The 20,825-nt window shown below is 41.7% G+C and overlaps 1 pseudogene; it reads left to right on the plus strand.

The window, feature by feature from the left end:
- The first annotated feature begins 9,630 nt into the window (after positions 1-9,630).
- Positions 9,631-20,825, plus strand: part of LOC147432091 (uncharacterized) — a 76,960-nt pseudogene continuing 65,765 nt past the window's right edge.

Consider the following 20,825-nt stretch of genomic DNA (forward strand, 5'->3'; position numbering starts at 1 on the left):
ATGATCAGTTTAACATGAGAAAATCATTCAAAAGAATTAGATATTAGTTATTATGACATTACCTCTCTCTTGAAATCATAGTCGTCCTCGACTATGGGGTAGAGAAGATAAAGCCTATTCATTAGTCCTTTTTCTAGCGAGTAGAGGATCCCTATCTTACCCTACGACATTGTTCCAGAATGGATGACTAATCCATTTGGTGCTTGAGAGCCTAAGCTACCGCAAACATGTCTGCACATTAGTCCTATCAATCTTCCATAATAGAGTGACAATCTCTACTTGGTGTTGGGGAGATGTCGTCTCCACAAACTTGATCTTCAGCATGCATACTTCTTAACATTTGTTTACAATAAAGAAAAAGAGAGTCTTATAAGACAAAAACTTTGTTCATTTTAAACATTTTTACATTTGCTTACTCTAGAGAAGCATTGTAAGCATTGACAAGGTTTATGCTAAGTATGGAGCCTGATTTACCCTTGTAATTTTCTGTGGTAAAAGCGCACATTGTAAGGCCCCCATTATGAGGAGAAGCCATCGTGCGTGAAGGAAAATCACTCATCGGAAACCAAAATTTTCACGGACAAGAATCAGGGGCAACTTTAAAGGCCTCGGGGGCGGAGGCCCCCGAGACTTTTTTTCGCTGGAATATTCTTTTTTTCGCCGGAATATTATGGCCGGCCGGCGGCCGGAAAGTGGTCGGAAAACAACCGGTGGTTGGCCGGTGGCCGGTAGTCAATGGCCGATGGCCGGTGGTCGGAAGTCAGTGGCCGGCGACCGGTGGCCGAATTCAATGGCCGGTGGCCGAATTCAAAAGCGGACTTGTCTTCTCAAGGGCGGCCACACATGGGCGGATTGGAGGGTCCGATTTGGACTTATTCGCACAAGGGCGGCTACACATGGCTGTCTCTCATAAGAGAGGGCAGCCCTTTTGGCCTATAAAAGGAGGCCATTTCTACACACATTTCATAGTGTGAAGTTGATGCAACAAGGTGAGTGTGAGGTTGTGAGAGTGAAGCAAGGCGGGAGCTCCATTAAGGGTATAATCCCTTTGTAAACTACTTCTTGTTTTGAAGTACTAAAGCCATTGAGTGGCTGCTTTCCCGTGGACGTAGCCCACATTGGGTGAACCATGTATATCGTGTGTACTCTCTCTCTCTCTCTCTACTCTATAATCTCGTGTATATAAATCTGTCTCTCTCCATTAAGTAATCTACTCAATTATCTATTTAGCTACGTCTTATTTCCTAACAACTGGTATCAGAGCAAGGTTTGCTCGTAGCTAAATTATCTCAAGGAAAGGATTCCTTGAATTGAGTGGGAGTTATGGCGGAGGAAGGGAAGCTCAAGATTGAGAAGTTCAATGGCAAAACTACCAGCATTGGAAGATGCAGATTGAAGACTATCTCTACCAGAAGGACCTCTATTTGCCACTAGGCGGTCTAGCGAAGAAGCCTGCAACAATGGCAGATGAAGCATGGATTGTCCTTGATCGAAAGGCACTGGGAACAATCCGGTTAAGCTTGGCGTCAACGGTGGTCTTCAATGTTTCGGAGATGAAGACCACGGAGGACTTGATGAAGTCACTTGACGACTTCTACGAGAAACCATCGGCATCCAATAAGGTATTTCTCATGAAGCGCTTGTTCAATCTAAAGATGGCAGAGAATGGTTCAATTGCAGAACACCTAAATGACTTTAGCACAAACATAAGTCAACTTCGATCAGTGAAAATCAATTTCGATGACGAAGTGCGAGCTCTCCTTATACTATCATCTCTACCGGATAGTTGGGACAGCCTTGTGATGGCTGTAAGTAATTCTATCTCTGGCACAAATACTCTTAAGTTTGATGATGTTGTGGGTGTTCTCCTAAGCGAGGAAATGCGAAGGAGAAGCACAGGAGAATCATCAAGTACTGCACTATCAGTGGAAACAAGAAGAAGGCTTAAGGAGAGGTTCAAAAACCAAAAGGGTGGTGATCGCTCAAGGCGGAGCAAGTCACACACAAAGTCAGTTCTTGAATGTTGGAACTGTGGCAAGAAGGGCCACGTCAAGAAGGATTGCTGGTCCAAGAACAAGAAGGAGACAGAGTCTCAAAACAACAAGCCAACATCGGAGGCCAATGTGGCAGGTAAAGTAGAGCAAGATGCTCTAATTCTCTCATTAGACAATGTGTTTAATTCTTGGATAGTAGATTCCGGGGCTTCATTCCATGCGACACCACACAAGCAACATTTCCAAGACTACACCAAAGGTAATTTTGGGTATGTATACTTGGGAGATGATGAAGCTTGTGAGATTGTCGGCAAAGGTACAGTTTCTGTCAAAACTGCTAACGGAAATGAATGGAAGCTTAAAGATGTTAGGCATGTTCCTTCTCTTCGCAAAAATTTGATCTCTACAGGACAATTAGACGATGAAGGTCACAACATTGCATTCGGAAACAAACGGTGGAAGATCTCAAAGGGATCTTTGGTGGTTGCCAAGGGTGAAAAAGTCGGTACACTTTACTTGTGTACTGTTAGCACGCAACCTTCAGCTTGTGCAGCAACTACAGAAGTTGACAGTGCGGTGTGGCACTACCGACTTGGGCATATGAGTGCCAAAGGAATGCAAATCCTTCAAACAAAGAAGCTTCTACCAGGTTTGAAAGAAGTGGACTTAGAGTTCTATGAAGATTGTGTTTATGGTAAACAAAAGAGGGTAAAATTTCAAAAATCAGGAAATGAAAGAAAAAATAAAAAACTTGAGTTGGTTCATTCTGATGTTTGGGGTCCTGCAAGTACACCATCACTTGGTGGCTCATTGTACTATGTAACATTCATAGACAATGCGACTAGAAAAACATGGGTTTATGTCATGAAGAATAAATCCGATGTATTTTCCATATTTCAAAGGTGGAAAGCCTTTGTGGAGAATGAAACAGGTACCAAGGTTAAATGCCTCAAATCCGACAATGGAGGCGAATATTGCAGCCAATCTTTTGAAAGCTTTTGTGCTAGCAATGGCATTCGGAGGCAAAGGACAACCCCAAGGACACCTCAACAAAATGGGATTTCGGAAAGGATGAACAGGACAATCATGGAACGAGCACGAAGCATTCGGCTACATGCAGGCCTACCACTTGAGCTTTGGGCGGAAGCTGTAAGTACGTCTGTGTACTTAATCAATCGGTCACCCTCAACGGCATTGGATGGGGGGAGTTCCGGAAGAGGCATGGACAGGTAAACTGGTGAATTATGCATTTCTCAAAGTGTTTGGGTGTGAGGATTTCATGCACATAGATAGAAGCCTAAGATCAAAGTTAGATGCAAAGTCCAAAAAGTGTTTCTTCATTGGCTATGGAGAAGGAGACTTTGGGTATCGCCTATGGAATCCTGAAGATGGTAAAATCTTAAGGAGTAGGGATGTAATTTTTAACGAACAAAATATGTACAAAGATTACTTGGAAAGAAAACAAACAAAAGAAACAGGTGATGAGTACATGGAGCTTGAGGACGGTGAAGACTCAAGGACTGCAAACGGTGACAATGTGCAACAACGTCAACCAAATGAGGAGCCTCCACCTATTCCCCGAAGATCTACAAGAGCAAGTAGACCTCCATAAAGGTTTGTTCCTTCCTTCAACCATCTCTTGATCTCAGATTCTGGAGAGCCGGAATCATATGAAGAAGCTATGCAACATGAATCCAAAGAAGAATGGACGAAGAGCATGCAAGTGGAGATGGACTCACTACATCGCAACCAAACATGGGAGTTGGTTGAGTTGCCTAAAGGTCAGCGGACACTTCAAAACAAATGGGTGTACAAGCTAAAGGAAGAAGAAGGTGGGAAGAAAAGGTACAAGTCTAGGCTTGTGGTAAAAGGTTTTTCTCAAAAGAAAGGTATTGACTTCAATGAAATATTTTCTCCTGTTGTAAAAATGAACTCAATTAGGCTTGTCTTAAGCCTTGTGGCAGCCGCTCATGATCTAAATCTCGAGAAAATGGATGTAAATACGGCATTCCCTCACGGTGACTTAGAGGAGGAAATCTACATGCTTCAACCAAAGGGGTATGAAGTAAAAGGTAAGGAGAAAATGGTTTGCATATTAAAGAAGAGCTTGTATGGTTTAAAGCAAGCATCAAGACAATGGTACTTGAAGTTTGATCGATGGATGTTGGATCACGGATTCACAAGATGCAACTCGGATCACTGCGTCTACACGGAGGATTTGGGAGATGGGAAATTCATCATCCTAATGTTGTATGTTGATGACATGTTGATTGCAAGTGCTAACATGCAAGACATCAAAGACCTAAAAGAGGAGCTGTCCAAATCTTTTTCAATGAAAGATTTAGGTGCTGCAAAGAGGATACTTGGTATGAAAATATCAAGGGACAGGACGAAGAAGACAATAAAGCTATCTCAAGAAGATTACATCAAGAAGGTACTAGAAAGGTTTGCAATGCAAAATGCAAAACCAGTTTCTACATCTTTGGCTGGTCATTTTAAACTAACGAAGGATATGTGTCCAAAGACACAAGAGGAGATAGCCTATATGTCTAAAGTTCCATATGCTGCAGCGGTAGGTTCTTTAATGTATGCTATGGTCTGGACAAGGCCAGACATTGCACATGCAGTGGGAGTTGTGAGTAGGTTCATGGACAACCCAGGTAAAGAGCATTGGCAAGCTGTGAAGTGGATACTTAGGTATCTAAAAGGGACAACAACAAATGCTTTGTATTTTGGAGGAACTGATATTTTTCTAGAAGGGTATGCTGATGCAGATATGGCAGGTGACAAAGATACTCGAAGGAGCACTACTGGCTATGTGTTCACGGTTGGAGGCACAGCAGTAAGCTGGGCTTCAAAGCTGCAGAAAGTGGTTTCACTTTCTACCACGGAAGCAGAGTATGTAGCAATGACGGAGGCAAGCAAAGAAATTCTGTGGCTTCACAGATTCTTAGAAGAGCTTGGATTCAAACAAAACAATTGTGTCTTGTACAGTGATAGCCAAAGCGCTATCCATATTGCGAAGAACTCAGCCTTTCATTCAAGGACAAAGCACATTGAGGTGAGATATCACTTCATACGCACTCTTTTGGAAGAGGGACAACTAAAGCTAGGAAAGGTGCATACAAGTGAAAATCCTGCAGACATGTTTACAAAGGTGTTCAACAAGGAGAAGTTGAGCTTTTGCTCATCTTCAATCGGCATTCAAGGATAAGAAGCCAGAATGGAAAGCAGTCACAGGTTTGGTTTGGAGATCAGTCTCCAAGTGGGAGATTGTTAAGTATGGAGCCTGATTTACCCTTGTAATTTTCTGTGGTAAAAGCGCACATTTGTAAGGCCCCCATTATGAGGAGAAGCCATCGTGCGTGGAGGAAAATCACTCACCGGAAACCAAAATTTTCACGGACAAGAATTAAGGGCAACTTTAAAGGCCGGAATATTCCATTTTGCCGGAATATTATGGCCGGCCGGCGGCCGAAAAGTGGTCGGAAAACAACCGGTCGGTTGGCCGGTGGCCGATAGTCAATGGCGGACTTGTCTTCTCAAGGGCGGCCACACATGGGCGGATTGGAGGGTCCGATTTGGACTTATTAGCACAAGGGCGGCTACACATGGCTGTCTCTCATAAGAGAGGGCAGCCCTTTTGGCCTATAAAAGGAGGCCATTTCTACACACATTTCATAGTGTGAAGTTGATGCAACAAGGTGAGTGTGAGGTGGTGAGAGTGAAGCAAGGCGGGCGCTCCATTAAGGGTATAATCCCTTTGTAAACTACTTCTTGTTTTGAAGTACTAAAGCCATTGAGTGGCTGCTTTTCCGTGGACGTAGCCCACATTGGGTGAACCACGTATATCGTGTGTACTCTCTCTCTCTCTCTCTCTACTCTATAATCTCGTGTATATAAATCTGTCTCTCTCCATTAAGTAATCTACTCAATTATCTATTTAGCTACGTCTTATTTCCTAACAGTTTAGTTTATCCTTTAATTCTATGCTTTGCATCCATCTAGCATCTTCAAAAGGATAGTTCTTAAACTTAATCAGATACTGTCGGATAATCTTACCGCCTCTCAATACCTTGTCTTCATGTCGGAGAATGGACTTGGGCTACAACACCTCTTCTTGGTCCTTGATCTCCGGTGGGTCTTCAACAGTTGGTTCTTGAGGTGGCTCTCCTTTGTAAGGCTTTAGTAGGCTCATGGAAAGCATTGTGTATGAGCCGATGACTGGGAAACTTAAGTTGATAGGCAATCTCATTGATAGGTCGAAGAACCTGGAAGGGACCATAATACCTTTTTGCTAATTTATCATAGTACTTTTGGTGTCCCGTAGGATTCTTGCCCGTCGTGTGCCTTAATTGCACCTTGGGGAATTTAAGCAAGACCCAATAATTTTCTTTAAAGGCTTGGCTCTTTTGTGCTTATCAGCAACAGCCTTTTGCCTTTGCTATGAGATAGAGATAACATCCTTAATCTTTTGGAAAGATTCTTGTAGTCTCGGCTATGCTCAACTGCAACAACAACGAAGATCTTCCTGTGTACCTTAAGTAGCAAGGGACTTTTAGATCTTCCTGTGTACCTTAAGTAGCAAGGGACTTTTAGATCTTCCCTCAATTACCTCGAAAGGTGCTTTTCCCGTGGAGGTATGTACAGTATTATTGTAGGCATACTCCACTAAGGGTAGGTATTTCTCTCATTGGGACCTTTGATCTACTTTCGTTATGTAGGATTTTAGTAGATCAAGGATTGTTAGGTTAGCTATTTTACTTTGGCCATCCCTTTGTGGGTGATAGGCTAAAGAGAGGTTTAGCCTTGTCCCTAAATTCTCAAAGAGACCCTTCCAAACATTACTGGTCATTCTAGGATCTCTATCCGACACTATGGACATCGGCAAGCCATGATACTTGAAAATTTGTGATATGAAGAGGGTTGCCATTTGATGGGCTTTGATAGTCTTTTTGACACGTATAAAATGAGCTTGTTTGGTGAACCTGTCTACTATCGTCCATATTCCCGTATTCCCATGGATAGACTTAGGTAATCCAAAGATAAAATCCATGGATATGCTCTCCCATGGTGAATTACGGATTGGCAAAGGTTGAAGCAATCCAGGTTGCTTCCCTCTATCAACCTTCGTCTTTTGGCATACCACACATTTAGAAACATACTCTTGTATGTTTGCTTTTATGGCAGGCCAATAGAAATATGTTTTAATCCCTTATAGGGTAGACTAAATCCCTCAGTCATTGCTAGCACAAGTGTTTGTATTCCCATGCGGGACAAACTCAAGAGAGATAAACAAGTCACAATGTGCCAAGTAATGTGCTTTGTAGAACCATCATCAAAGTATCACACATGTGAATTGTTAACATAAATGCATCATGGACAAAAGAATCATAAGTTCACTCTACACTAAATGCCCACCCTGCATCTACATCAGCATCACAATCTCCTTTCACAGAAGATTCTACAATAGATGTACTTGTAGTGGGACCAATCTCTTTCTTCTTGTCCTCTTTTGCCTTTAATTTAGGACACTGATTAATCAAGTGATCATTAGCCTTGCAAAAATGGCCACGCATCTTCTTCTTTCCGTTTTCACCAGAATATCCAAACGAGGTGTTGCCTGCAGAAGCATTAGGAATAGGTGATTTGATACTCACCAAAGAACCACGAGAAGTGGCTACATTGCTGTTACCACCTTTTCTTTGGGGGTTACCAATTCTCGAGGTAAAACCTGCGAGCTAACAAGCCAAGGGTCAAATAACATACATAATTTATCATTCATACATTAATTTTTTGATCTGAGCAAACTATATTTTGAGTAGAAAATGTATTTGTGTACAAGAAGCTATGCTCACCATAGAGAAAATATTTTCTATACTCATCGGGCTTGGAAACCTTTGCATAGAAAAGAACCTTGCATAGTAGGAAAACGTACTTTGACTTGATTAGCTAAGAAGGTGAGGTACAAAAATGAGGGCATTTGAAGCATAAAAGGTAGACACATGGTCTAGGCACCAAAATGAATCTATTTGAGTTTTCAAACTTGGGAAAGTGCAGCGTGGACCTCTTCTTTTTTCAAAGCAGCCTAGTGGACTAGTTTATGAATTTCCAAGTCTAATTGTAATTGATGGAGGAAGACACAATAAATGTGTTTACAAGGCATTTAACATTGTGCTCCGCAGGACCTATGAATAAAATTGTCCCATGAGTGGCCAATACAAACTCCACATACTCCCTTTGTTGAATCCTATGTGTATGTAGCACCTCATATTCCAAAGACGTTGCAAAATCAATCCTACTATGCATATCCTTATTGATTGACCTCATTGAAATTATTTTTTGGTCTTCCCTATACTCATGCCTAGATTTTGTGCGTGCAATATTCTCAAGAGCTCTTTTTGAAGGATTCAAAACACCCAATTTTTGCAAGCCACCAAGAACAAATCCTTCACTTTGAAGGCCTTGAATTTCAGGTGAAGCAAGTGACGTTCCTTTTTCTACCAACCATTTATATGGTGTAGGTGATATTAGTCCATAGATTGCATTTGTTGGGTATGCAAGCCCGAGTTTAGTGAGCAGTCATCAACCCATGGGCACTGTCCCCTATAGCATGCAGGTTAGCCTCAGTTAGAGTTGAGTGTTGCATGGCAACTCCTCCTTTATATGTAGGGTCATTTTTTACAAGCAATTAATCAAAAGCGTGTTCAAGCTATCGAATCTCTCTCTCTCTCTCTCTCTCTCTCTCTCTCTCTCTCTCTCGTCTCTGCTGCAACTTCTCCTAGCCATGGCACCCCAAAGGCGGCATCCACCATAGGCAACCCCATTGTTGGGTATGCAAGCCCGAGTTTGGTGAGCAGTTGTCAACCCGTGGGCACTGTCCCCTATAGCATGCAGGTTAGCCTCAATTAGAGTTGAGTGTTGCATGGCAACTCCTCCTTTATATGTAAGGTCATTTTTCACCAGCAATAAATAAAAAGTGTGTTCAAGCTATCGGATCTCTCTCTCTCTCTCTCTCTCTCTTCCTCGTCTGCTGCACACCATGCTGTACCCGCCATAGCTGTGCTCATCACTTGAAACACCTCTAGTCCGCAAGGACTTCAGTTGTGTGCAATTTTGCATGCATATTAAAATGTTGCATGGCCAAGGTATGGACGGACAATAGAGAAACTTGTCAAGAATTTTTTATCGGTGTTTGCACATTAATTAGTGAGATTCCCAAAGCACGTCAAAACATCGCTTGAGAGGTTGATCAGCTAGGGTTTTTTTTTGGCATATCACAAAGCATATCAAGGATGGCATCAAAGGTGGATAAGTTTAATGGATCCGGCTTCCACACTTGGTAGATCAAGGTAAAAGGCTATTTGATATGACAAAACCTATGGAACGTGGTCAAGCCTCTCGCAACCGACAAAGCAGACACTACAACTGTAGTAACTTGAGCCCTCTCTGCTGAGCAACAAAGGAAAGATGAAAAAGTTTTGGTATCATGTTAACTTCCTTAGAAAACGACTTTATTCATTATTTGGATGATGTTGATTCTTCAAGTGCTGCCTGGTTAGAGTTAGAGAAGCTTTTCAGTGCCAAAGCTAAGTATTCGAGAATGAGTTTAAAAATGGAATTATATTCTCTCTGCATGCGTGAAGATGAAAACATTGCAGCTTTAGCTAATAGACTGAAGAGCAACAAAACACAACTCGTTTATGTTGAAGCCCCTGTGCCAGATGAAGATCTGCTAGCCGTTTTTTTGAATAGTCTACTGGTATTGTCACTATTTTAAAGGAGAAGGATCCCTTGCCTTCTTTGCATGGTATTGTTAACTTGATCGAGGTTGAACACGCTTTTGATATTGCTTGTAAAAAATGACCTTACATACAAAGGAGGAGTTGCCATGCAACACTCAACTCTAACTGAGGCTAACCTGCATGCTATAGGCTATAGGGGACAGTGCCCACGGGTTGACAACTGCTCACCAAACTCGGGCTTGCATACCCAACAACCCCCCCCTCAAGACCAAACGACTGACAATGGACTCGAGACAGACAGAGCATGGCAGAGGTCAATCACCTGAAACCATGAGCAGAAGTCCCCCCCTTAACAATATCATAGGTGTGTGTGTGTAATTCCCTCAAACAACTATCAGTGTGAGACTTACCAGAACTCGACCAAACAACAAAGGGTGGTCTTACCACTTTTTATGTGGCAATGTCAATAACCCGTACAATTATTGATAAATGACTGACATAAAGGAAACATAAAGACAAACTAGAAAAAGAAACTACGGATATCACTTTCTACGAAAAGCATTGGTGCTGTCCCATCTTCATCTCCTTCAACCATATTGATCTATCGCTTATTCTTCTTAAAGCATTTGTCTGAAGGATGATAGTCTTTCCACAATGGGTGCAAGGATTTTTGCTGAAACAATCCTTGGTTCGATGATTGCTGCTTCCACATATCGCACAAGGTCTAGTGCTGGTAGTAGGCCTGGTTGAATTAGTAGTTGAAGCGCAACCACAAGCTACATATGTAGTGGGTACAAAAGAGCTTATTCGTGGTACTCGTTTCTCTTCTTCCTGCAGTGAGTTAACAAAAAAATCCAAAGAAGGCAAGGGATCCTTCTCCTTTAAAATAGTGACAATTTGACGAAATTCCGTCAGTAGACTATTAAAAAAATTGGCTATAAGATCTTCATCTAGCACAGGGGCTTCAACATAAACGAGTTGTGTTTGATGCTCTTCCGTCTATTAGCTAAAGCTGCAATGTTTTCATCTTCATGCATGCGAAGAGAATACAATTCCATTTTTAAACTCATTTTGGAATACTTAGCTTTAGCACCAAAAAGCTTCTCTAACTCTATCCAAACAGCACTTGAAGAATCAACATCATCCAAATAATGAATAAAGTCGTTTTCTAAGGAAGTTAGAATGATACCAAAAGCTTGTTCGTCTTTCCTTTGTTGCTGGGTAGAGAGGGCTCGAGTTACTGCAGCTGTAGTGCTTGCTTCATCGGTTGCGAGAGGCTTGACCACGTTCCATAGGTTTTTATGCATCAAATAGCCTTTTACCTTGATCTTCTTTGTCGCCTTGGTACACTTTGAAAAATCGCATATAATTCCTTGCGTTTTGAGATGCTTGACGAAAACAATAGCTAAAATATGCCAGCTTCAAAAGCTTAACCATTATGCTGCAATTTGGACCGAGCACTGAACGACGGGGTGTGAAGACCTTCTTGACTGAAGGCCTAAGACCAAATAAGGTGGCCACTATTTCATAAAAGTGTGAAATTAAAAACAAAACTGGCAAAATACATCTGTAAACAACGATGTTGGCAATTTCGTTCTGTGTAGCTTGTAGAGGCTGAACTGGCAGGTGCTTTAGTGTCAAAAGCTCTTTCTTATGCCATGGCGATCCTGTTGACTCCGGCTTTGATCAATTTGATGCAGGTTGCCAGGCTGGCTTTCTCCTCTGCAAGCAGCTACTCTGGCGCATTGACTCAAGGACAAGAACCCTGCTTGATGGCCATCCTAAGCTCTGATACCAAGTGATGAGCACAACTATGGCAGGTACAACATGGTGTGCAGCAGACGAGGAAGAGAGAGAGAGAGAGAGAGAGAGAGAGAGAGAGAGAGAGAGAGAGAGAGAGAGAGAGAGAGAGAGAGAGAGAGAGAGAGAGAGAGAGAGAGAGAGAGAGAGAAATTTGATAGCTTGAACACGATTTTGATTAATTGCTTGTAAACGATGAGCTTACATATAAAGGAGGAGTTGCCATGCAACACTCAACTCTAACTGAGGCTAACCTGCATGCTATAGGAGACAGTGCCCACGGGTTCACAACTGCTCACCAAACTCGGGCCTGCAAACCCAACAACCCCCCCCTCAAGCCCAAACCACTGCCAATGGGCTCTACATAAACAGACCATGGCAGAGTTCATTCACCTGAAACCATGAGTAGAAGTCCCCCCCCTTGACAATAACATAGGTGTGTGTGTACTTCCCTCAAACAACTATCAGTGTGAGACTTACCAGAACTCGACCAAACAACAAAGGGCGGTCTTACCACTTTTTATGTGGCAGTGTCTATAACCCGTAAAATTATTGATAAATGACTAACATAAAGAAAACATAAAGACAAATTGAAAAAAGAAAATACAAGACATCACTTTCTACGAAAAGCATCGGTGCTGCACCATCTTCATCTCCTTCAACCATATTGATCTGTCGTTTATTCTTCTTAAAGCATTTGTCGATTGATGATTAGTCTTTCCTAAATGGGTGCAAGGATTTTTGCTGAAACAATCCTTGGTTTGATGATTGTTGCGTCTACATATCACACAAGGTCTAGTGCTGGTAGTAGGCCTAGTTGAATTGGTAGTTGAAGTGCAACCACGAGCTACATATGTAGTTGGTACAAAAGAGATGATTGGTGGTACTCGTTTCTCTTCTTTCTGCAGTGAGTTAACAATACCATCCAAAGAAGGCAAGGGATCCTTCTCCTTTAAAATAGTGACAATTTGACAAAATTCTGCATGTAGACTATTCAAAAAAACGGCTATCAGATCTTCATCTGGCACAAGGGCTTCTACGTAAACAAGCTGTGCTTTGATGCTCTTCATTCTATTAGCTAAAGCTGCAATGTTTTCATCTTCATGCCTGCGAAGAGAATACAATTCCATTTTTAAACTCATTTTGCAATACTTAGCTTTGGCACCAAAAAGCTTCTCTAACTTTATTCAGGTAGCACTTGAAGAATCAACATCATCCAAATAATGAATAAAGTCGTCTTCTAAGGAAGTGAGAATGATACCAAAAGCTTGTTCGTCTTTCCTTTGTTGCTCGACAGAGAGGGCTCGAGTTACTGCAGCTGTAGTGCCTGCTTCGTCGATTGTGAGAGGCTTGATCACGTTCCATAGGTTTTTTCACATCAAATAGCCTTTTACGTTGATCTGCCAAGTGTGGAAGCCGGATCCATTAAACTTATCCACCTTTGATGCCATCCTTGATATGCTTTGTGCTACGCCACAAAAAACCCTCGCTGATCAACCTCTCAAGCGATGTTTTGAAGTGCTTTGGAAATCCCACTAATTAATGTGCAAATGTCGATAAAAATTCTTAACAAGTTGTTCTACTGTCCGTTCATACCTTGGCAATGCAACATTTTAATATGCATGGAAAATTGCATACAACTGAAGTCCTTGCTGACCAGAGGTGTTTTAAGATGCACGGAGATGCTCAATATAGAAATATCACCTTCTGTGTCGCCTTGGTAGACTTTGAAAAATCGCCTAGAATTCCTTGCATTTTGAGATGCTTGTCAAAAACAGTAGCTAAAATATGACGGCTTCAAAAGCTTAACCGATATGCTTCAAATCGGACCGAGTAGTGAACGACGGGGTGTGAAGACCCTCTTGACTGAAGGCCTAAGACCAAATAAGGTGGCCTCTATTTCATAATAGTGTGAAATTAAAAGCAAAAATGGTGAAATACATCTCCAGACAGCGCTGTTGGGAATTTCGTTCTGTGTAGCCTATAGAGGCCGAACTGGCAGGTGCTTTAGTGTTGAAAGCTCTTTCTTATGCCATGGTGATCTTGTTGATGCCGGGTTTGATCAGCTTGGCGTCAGAGCTCAGGATGGACGTCAAGCAAGGTTTTTGTCCTTGAGTCAACGCGTGGGAGTAGCTTCGTCGGTTGTGAGAGGCTTGACCACGTTCCATAGGTTTTCTCGCATCAAATATCCTTTTACCTTGATCTGCCTAGTGTGGAATCCGGATCCATTGAACTTATCCACCTTTGATGCCATCCTTGATATGCTTTGTGATACACCACAAGAAACCCTTGCTGATCAACCTCTCAAGCGATATTTTGAAGTGCTTTGGGAATCCCACTAATTAATGTGAAAATGCGGATATAAAAAATTCTGGACAAGTTGCTCTACTGTCCTTGCCGAGTAGAGGTGTTTCAAGATGCACGGAGATGCTCAGTACAGAAATATCACCTTTTTTGTTCCTTGGTAGACTTTGAAAAATCACCTAGAATTCCTGCATTTTGAGATTCTTGTAGAAAACAATAGGTAAAATATGCCGGCTTCAGCCAAGAGGGTCTTTAAACCCCGCTGTTCAGTGCTCGGTCCGATTTGTAGCATATCGGTTAAGCTTTTGAAGCCGGCACATTTTAGCTATTGTTTTCGACAAGCATTTCAAAATGCAGGGAATTCTAGGCAATTTTTCAAAGTCTACCAAGGTGACACAGAAGGTGATATTTGTGTACTAAGCATCTCCGTGCATCTTGAAACACCTCTAGTCGGTAAGGACTTCACAGTTGTGTGCAATTTTGCATGCATATTAAAATGTTGCATGGCCAAGGTATGAACGAACAGTAGAACAACTTGTTAAGAATTTTTTATCGGCATTTGCACATGAATTAGTGGGATTTCCAAAGCAATTCAAAACACCGCTTGAGAGGTTGATGAGCGAGGGTTTTTTGTGGCATATCACAAAGCATATCAAGGATGGCATCAAAGGTGGATAAGTTTAATGGATCCGGCTTCCACACTTGGCAGATCAATGTAAAAGGCTATTTGATGCGAAAAAAACCTATGGAACGTGGTCAAGCCTCTCGCAACCGATGAAGCAGGCACTACAACTGCAGTAACTCGAGCCCTCTATGTCGAGCAACAAAGGAAAGACGAACAAGCTTTTGGTATCATTCTAACTTTCTTAGAAGACGACTTTATTCATTATTTGGATGATGTTGATTCTTCAAGTGCTGCCTGAATAGAGTTAGAGAAGCTTTTCGGTGCCAAAGCTAAGTATTGCAAAATAAGTTTAAAAATGGAATTGTATTCTCTTCGCAGGCGTGAAGATAAAAACATTGCAACAGCTAATAGACTGAAGAGCATCAAAACACAGCTTGTTTACGTTGAAGCCCCTGTGCCAGATGAAGATCTGATAGCCATTTTTTTGAATAGTCTACTAGCAGAATTTCGTCAAATTGTCACTATTTTAAAGGAGAAGGATCTCTTGCCTTCTTTGGATGGTATTGTTAACTCACTGCAGAAAGAAGAGAAACGAGTACCACAAATCAGCTCTTTTGTACCAACTTCATATGTATCTCGTGGTTGCACTTCAACTACCAATTCAACTAGGCCTACTACCAGCACTAGACCTTGTGTGATATGTGGACGCAACAATCATCAAACCAAGGATTGTTTGGAAAGACTAATCATCAATCGAACAAATGATTTAAGAAGAATAAGCGACAGTCAATATGGTTGAAGGAGATGAAGACGGCGCAACACCAATGCTTTTTGTAGAAAGTGATGTCCTGTAGTTTCTTTTTTCAGTTTGTCTTTATGTTTTCTTTATGTTTTCTTTATGTTAGTCATTTATCAATAATTGTACCGGTTATAGACACTACCACATAAAAAGTGGTAAGACCACCCTTTGTTGTTTGGTCGAGTTCTGGTAAGTCTCACACTGATAGTTGTTTTAGGGAAGTACACACACACGCACCTATGTTATTGTCAAGGGGGGACTTCTACTCATGGTTTTAGGTGAATGAACTCTGCCATGGTCTGTCTGTCTGGAGTCCATTGTCAGTGGTTTGGGCTTGAGGGGGGGGGGGGGGGTTTGTTGGGTATGCAAGCCCGTGTTTGGTGAGCAATTGTCAACCCATGGGCACTATCCCCTATAGAATGCATGTTAGCCTCACTTAGAGTTGAGTGTTTCATGGCAACTTCTCCTTTATATGTAAGGTCATTTTTTACAAGCAATCAATCAAAAGCGTTACCAGAACTTGACCCAGTGTGAGACTTACCATAACTCAACCAAACAACAAAGGCGGTCTTACCACTTTTTATGTGGTAGTGTCTATAACCCGTACAATTATTGATAAATGAATGGCATAAAGGAAACATAAAGACAAACTAAAAAAATAAACTATAGGACATCACTTTCTACGAATAGCATTGGTGCTGCACCATCTTCATCTCCTTCAACCATATCGATCTGTTGCTTATTCTTCTTAAAGCATTTTTCCAAAGGATGATTAGTCTTTCCACAATGGGTGCAATGATTTTCACTGAAACAATCCTTGGTGTGATGATTGCTGCATCCACATATTGCACAAGGTCTAGTACTGGTAGTAGGCGTGGTTGAATTGGTAGTTGAAGTGCAACCACGAGCTACATATGCAGTTGGTACGAAAGAGCTGATTCGTGGTACTCGTTTCTCTTCTTCCTGGAGTGACTTAACAATACCATCCAAAGAAGGCAAGGGATCCTTCTCCTTTAAAATAGTGACAATTTGACAAAATTCTGCTAGTAGACTATTCAAAAAATCTTTCCTTTGTTGCTCGACAGAGAGGGCTCGAGTTACTGCAGCTATAGTGCCTGCTTCGTCGGTTGCGAGAGGCTTGAGCATGTTTCATAGGTTTTTTCACATCAAATAGCCTTTTATCTTGATCTGCCAAGTGTGGAAGTCGGATCCATTAAACTTATCTACCTTTGATGCCAGCCTTGATATGATTTGTGATACGCCACAAAAAACCCTTGCTGATCAACCTCTCAAGCGGTGTTTTGAAGTGCTTTGGGAATCCCACTAATTAATGTGCAAATGCCGATAAAAAATTCTTGACAAGTTGCTCTGCTGTCCGTCCATACCTTGGCCATGCAACATATTAATATGCATGCAAAATTGCACACAATTGAAGTCCTTGTTGACTAGAGGTGTTTCAAGATGCATGAAGATGCTCAGTACAGAAAAAATACCTTCTGTGTCACCTTGGTAGACTTCGAAAAATCGCCTAGAATTCCCTGCGTTTTGAGATGCTTGTCAAAAACAATAGCTAAAATATGTTGGCTTCAAAAGCTTAACCAATATGCTGCAAATAAAACCGAGCACTGAACGGTGGGGAAAGATAGCCTGTCGACCTGCATCAAACTGATCAAACCTGGCATCAATAGGATCGGCATGGCATAAGAAAGAGCTTTTGACACTAAAGCACCTGCGAATTCGGCCTCTACAAGCTACAAGGAACAAAATTGCCAACAACACTGTCTGTAGATTTATTTTGCCATTTTTGCTTTTGATTTCACACTATTATGAAATAGTGGCCACCTTATTTGGTCTTAGGCCTTCAGTCAAGAGGGTCTTCACACCCCACTGTTCACTGCTCGGTTCGATTTGCATCATATCGGTCAAGCTTCTGAAGCCGGCATATTTTTGCTATTGTTTTTGACAAGCATCTCAAAACGCAGGGAATTCTAGGCGATTTTCCAAAGTCTACCAAGGCGACAAAGAAGGTGATATTTCTGTACTGAGCATCTTCGTGCATCTTGAAACACCTCTAGTCGGCAAGGAATTTAGTTGTGTGCAATTTTGCATGCATATTAAAATGTTGCATGGCCAAGGTATGGACGGACAGTAGAGCAACTTGTCAAGAAATTTTTATCGACATTTGCACATTAATTAGTGGGATTCCCAAAGCACTTCAAAACACCGCCTGAGAGGTCGATCAGCGAGGGGCTTTTGTGGCGTATCACAAAGCATATCAAGGATGGCATCAAAGGCAGATAAACCTAATGGATTTGGCTTCCATACTTGGCAGATCAAAGTAAAAGGCTATTTGATGCAAAAAAACCTATGGAACGTGGTCAAGCCTCTCACAACCGACGAAGCAGGCACTACAACTGTAGTAACTCAAGCCCTCTCTGTCGAGCAACAAAGGAAAGATGAACAAGCTTTGGTATCAGTCTAACTTCCTTAGAAGACGACTTTATTCATTATTTGGATGATGATGATTCTTCAAGTGCTGCCTGGATAGAGTTAGAGAAGGTTTTCGGTGCCAAAGCTAAGTATTCCAAAATGAGTTTAAAAATGGAATTGTATTCTCTTTGCATGCGTGAAGATGAAAACATTGCAGCTTTAGCTAATAGACTGAAGAGCATCAAAACATAGCTCGTTTATGTCGAAGCCCCTGTTGTTGGATTTAGGGTTGTGGAGAAATGCACATAGCTTGGAGAAGACGAAGGAAACTCAAGGCACACAATAGAGAGTGTGTTACTTAGTGTGAAATGGAAAGATAGATAGCCCTAGAGTGATGGGCGTATACACAATGCTCGGGGGAAAAAACCTCCTAAAGAGGGAAAAAATTCCCCTGCGGTCCTAGTGTTGTGTTCACACACATCACTACCACATGTATATGGTAACAAATCCCCCCTGGAGTGATGCGGTGAACGAGAGCTGGCACATGAGTAAAGGGAAGTGCCATGCCCTGAGGATATGATCAGTCCACAAAAGGGAGTAAGCCCAAAGCTTTGGGAAAAGCTTCAAGCTTCTCATGAGACAATGCCTTTGTGAAAAGATCTGCAAGGTTCTCCTGTGTTGGCACATAAGCCAAGCTAATCTCTCCTGCTAAGAGCCTCTCCCTGACATAGTGGTAATGCACCTCAATGTACTTTGTGCGAGCATGAAAAATTGGGTTCCTTACAATTGGCAATGCACTCTGACTATCAGTGTAGATAGTGTTGGCAGTGTCCTGTCCAACACCCAAATCAGCCATAAGGTGTCTGAGCCATACACACTCAACCATAGTTGTGAAGACTGCCTTGTACTCAGCCTCACAACTCAAAGTGGCCACAGTAGGTTGCTTGTTGCTCAACCATGATATACATGAATTGCCAAGCATGAAACAAAAACCACTTGTGGACACTCTCGTGTCAAAATAACCAGCCCAATCTGAGTCCAAAAAAGCATGTAAGTATGGCGGCAATGATCCCCCTTAGGATAAAACAAGCCAATATGTAAACTGCCACTAAGGTAGAAAAAAATCCTCTTGACAGTCTGCCAATGCTTAGACCCTGGGCTATGCATAAATCTGCTGACGTGTGAGACTACAAATTGAATATCTGGCCTCGTGTTGCATACATAAATGAGGCAGCCAACAACAGTTTGATAAAGAGTGACATCAGTAGAATCGCCAACATCATGTAGACTTAACTTCAAACCTGTTTCCATGGGAGTGGCAATAGGTTTGCAATCCTCAAGTCCAAACTTACATAGCAATGTCTCTATGTAACTTTTCTGACACAAGGCAATACCACCATCACATTGCTTAAACTGTATACCCAAGTAATGATGCAACAACCCCAAATCTTTCATCTTGACAGTAGCATTCAAATCAGCCTTAAATTCAGCAATATATCTCTCATTTGGTCCAGTGATCAGCAAATCATCTACATAGAGAACCACAATGAGAAGTACATCACCCTCACGCTTTACATACAATGTGCTTTCTGTTGGACTATTACAAAAGCCTTGTTTGACCAAATGAGTGTCAGTTTTCTCATACCAAGCACGAGGAGATTGCTTCAACCCATACAAAGCCTTCTTACATCTGCACACTTTGTCCTCTTGTCCTTTTATGATAAAACCGCGAGGCTGCGTTACATGAACTTCCTCAAATATGTCACCATTCAAGAAAGCAGTAACAACGTTTGATTGATGTACATCCAACCAAAATAAGCTGCCAATGCACATAGAAAACACACAGTAGTCATACGACAAGTGGGAGCAAAAGTCTCCTCATAATCTATGCCTTTTTGCTGTGCATAACCCTTTGCAACAAGTTGAGCCTTATGGCGATCAATCTCACCATCCGGCTTACGTTTCAACTTGTAAACCCACTTTGTACCAATGGCCTTTTTTCCAGGAGGCAATCACATAAAGTCCATGTGTCATTTTCTATAAGTGCATCATATTCTAAGTGCATGGCAGCCATCCAATTTTTTGAATTCTGTGCTTCATCAAAAGACCGAGGCTCCTCAACATCATGTAAGCTAGACATAGCCAAAGCATAACAATCTGATGCATAAGATGCATGGTGAGAGCCTGAATGAGTATGACTATACAAAGGTGCATCCAATTTACTGTCACGCAAAGTGTGCACCAACCATTTTGGCATACCTCTAGCTTGCTCATTTTCAGCCCTTTCCTCATCAAGTACATCTGCATCAGTAATAGGCTGATCTGTAACATTTTCAGAAAACCCCATAGGCTGTACATTCGCCTCATTGGAACTTACATTCGTATTTCCACCACTAAAAAGAGGCAACAAAGTGTCATAAATGTCCTATGAGCTTACATTATTGTCTCTAGTACATGATAGCAAGGGCTGAACAGAATCTTCCCCAAAAACTACATCTCGTGAAACCAAAATAAGTTTTGTTTGCAGATGATACAACCTATAACCTTTGCTTTCAACACTATAACCAACAAAAATACATTTGACAGCCTTATCATCCAATTTTCTGCTCTATTTTTGTGGCACCAAAGCATATGCCAAACAACCAAAAACACACATTTGCTCAATAGAAGGCTTTCTATCATGCCATGCTTCATATGGAGTAATAGACTGCAAAGCTTTCGTAGGACACCTGTTTAGTACATAAGTGGCACACATGATGGCCTCAAGCCAAAAAGAATGCGGCAAAGCTTGACTTTTGACCATACATTGTGCCATTTTCGTAAGTGACCTGTTTTTCCTCTCAGGAACACCATTTTGTTGAGGTGTATAAGGCACTGTACATTGGTGTTTTATCCCACGACTAGCCAAAAATGCATTGAATTCATAAGACATATACTCCCCCCCTCGATCAGAATGGAGGGTGCACATAGTACATTTCGAGACATTTTCAGCCATAGCCAGAAATTATTTGAAGCACATAAAAACTTCAGACTTCACTTTAAGCAGAAATACCCATGCATGCCTGGAGTAATTATCAATGAAAGTCACGAAGTAAAGGTAATTGCCCAAGGAAGGAGTTTGCATGGGC

This window comes from Adiantum capillus-veneris, chromosome 20 (assembly GCF_014529385.1).
Source record: "Adiantum capillus-veneris isolate H3 chromosome 20, ASM1452938v2, whole genome shotgun sequence".
NCBI lineage: Eukaryota > Viridiplantae > Streptophyta > Polypodiopsida > Polypodiales > Pteridaceae > Adiantum > Adiantum capillus-veneris.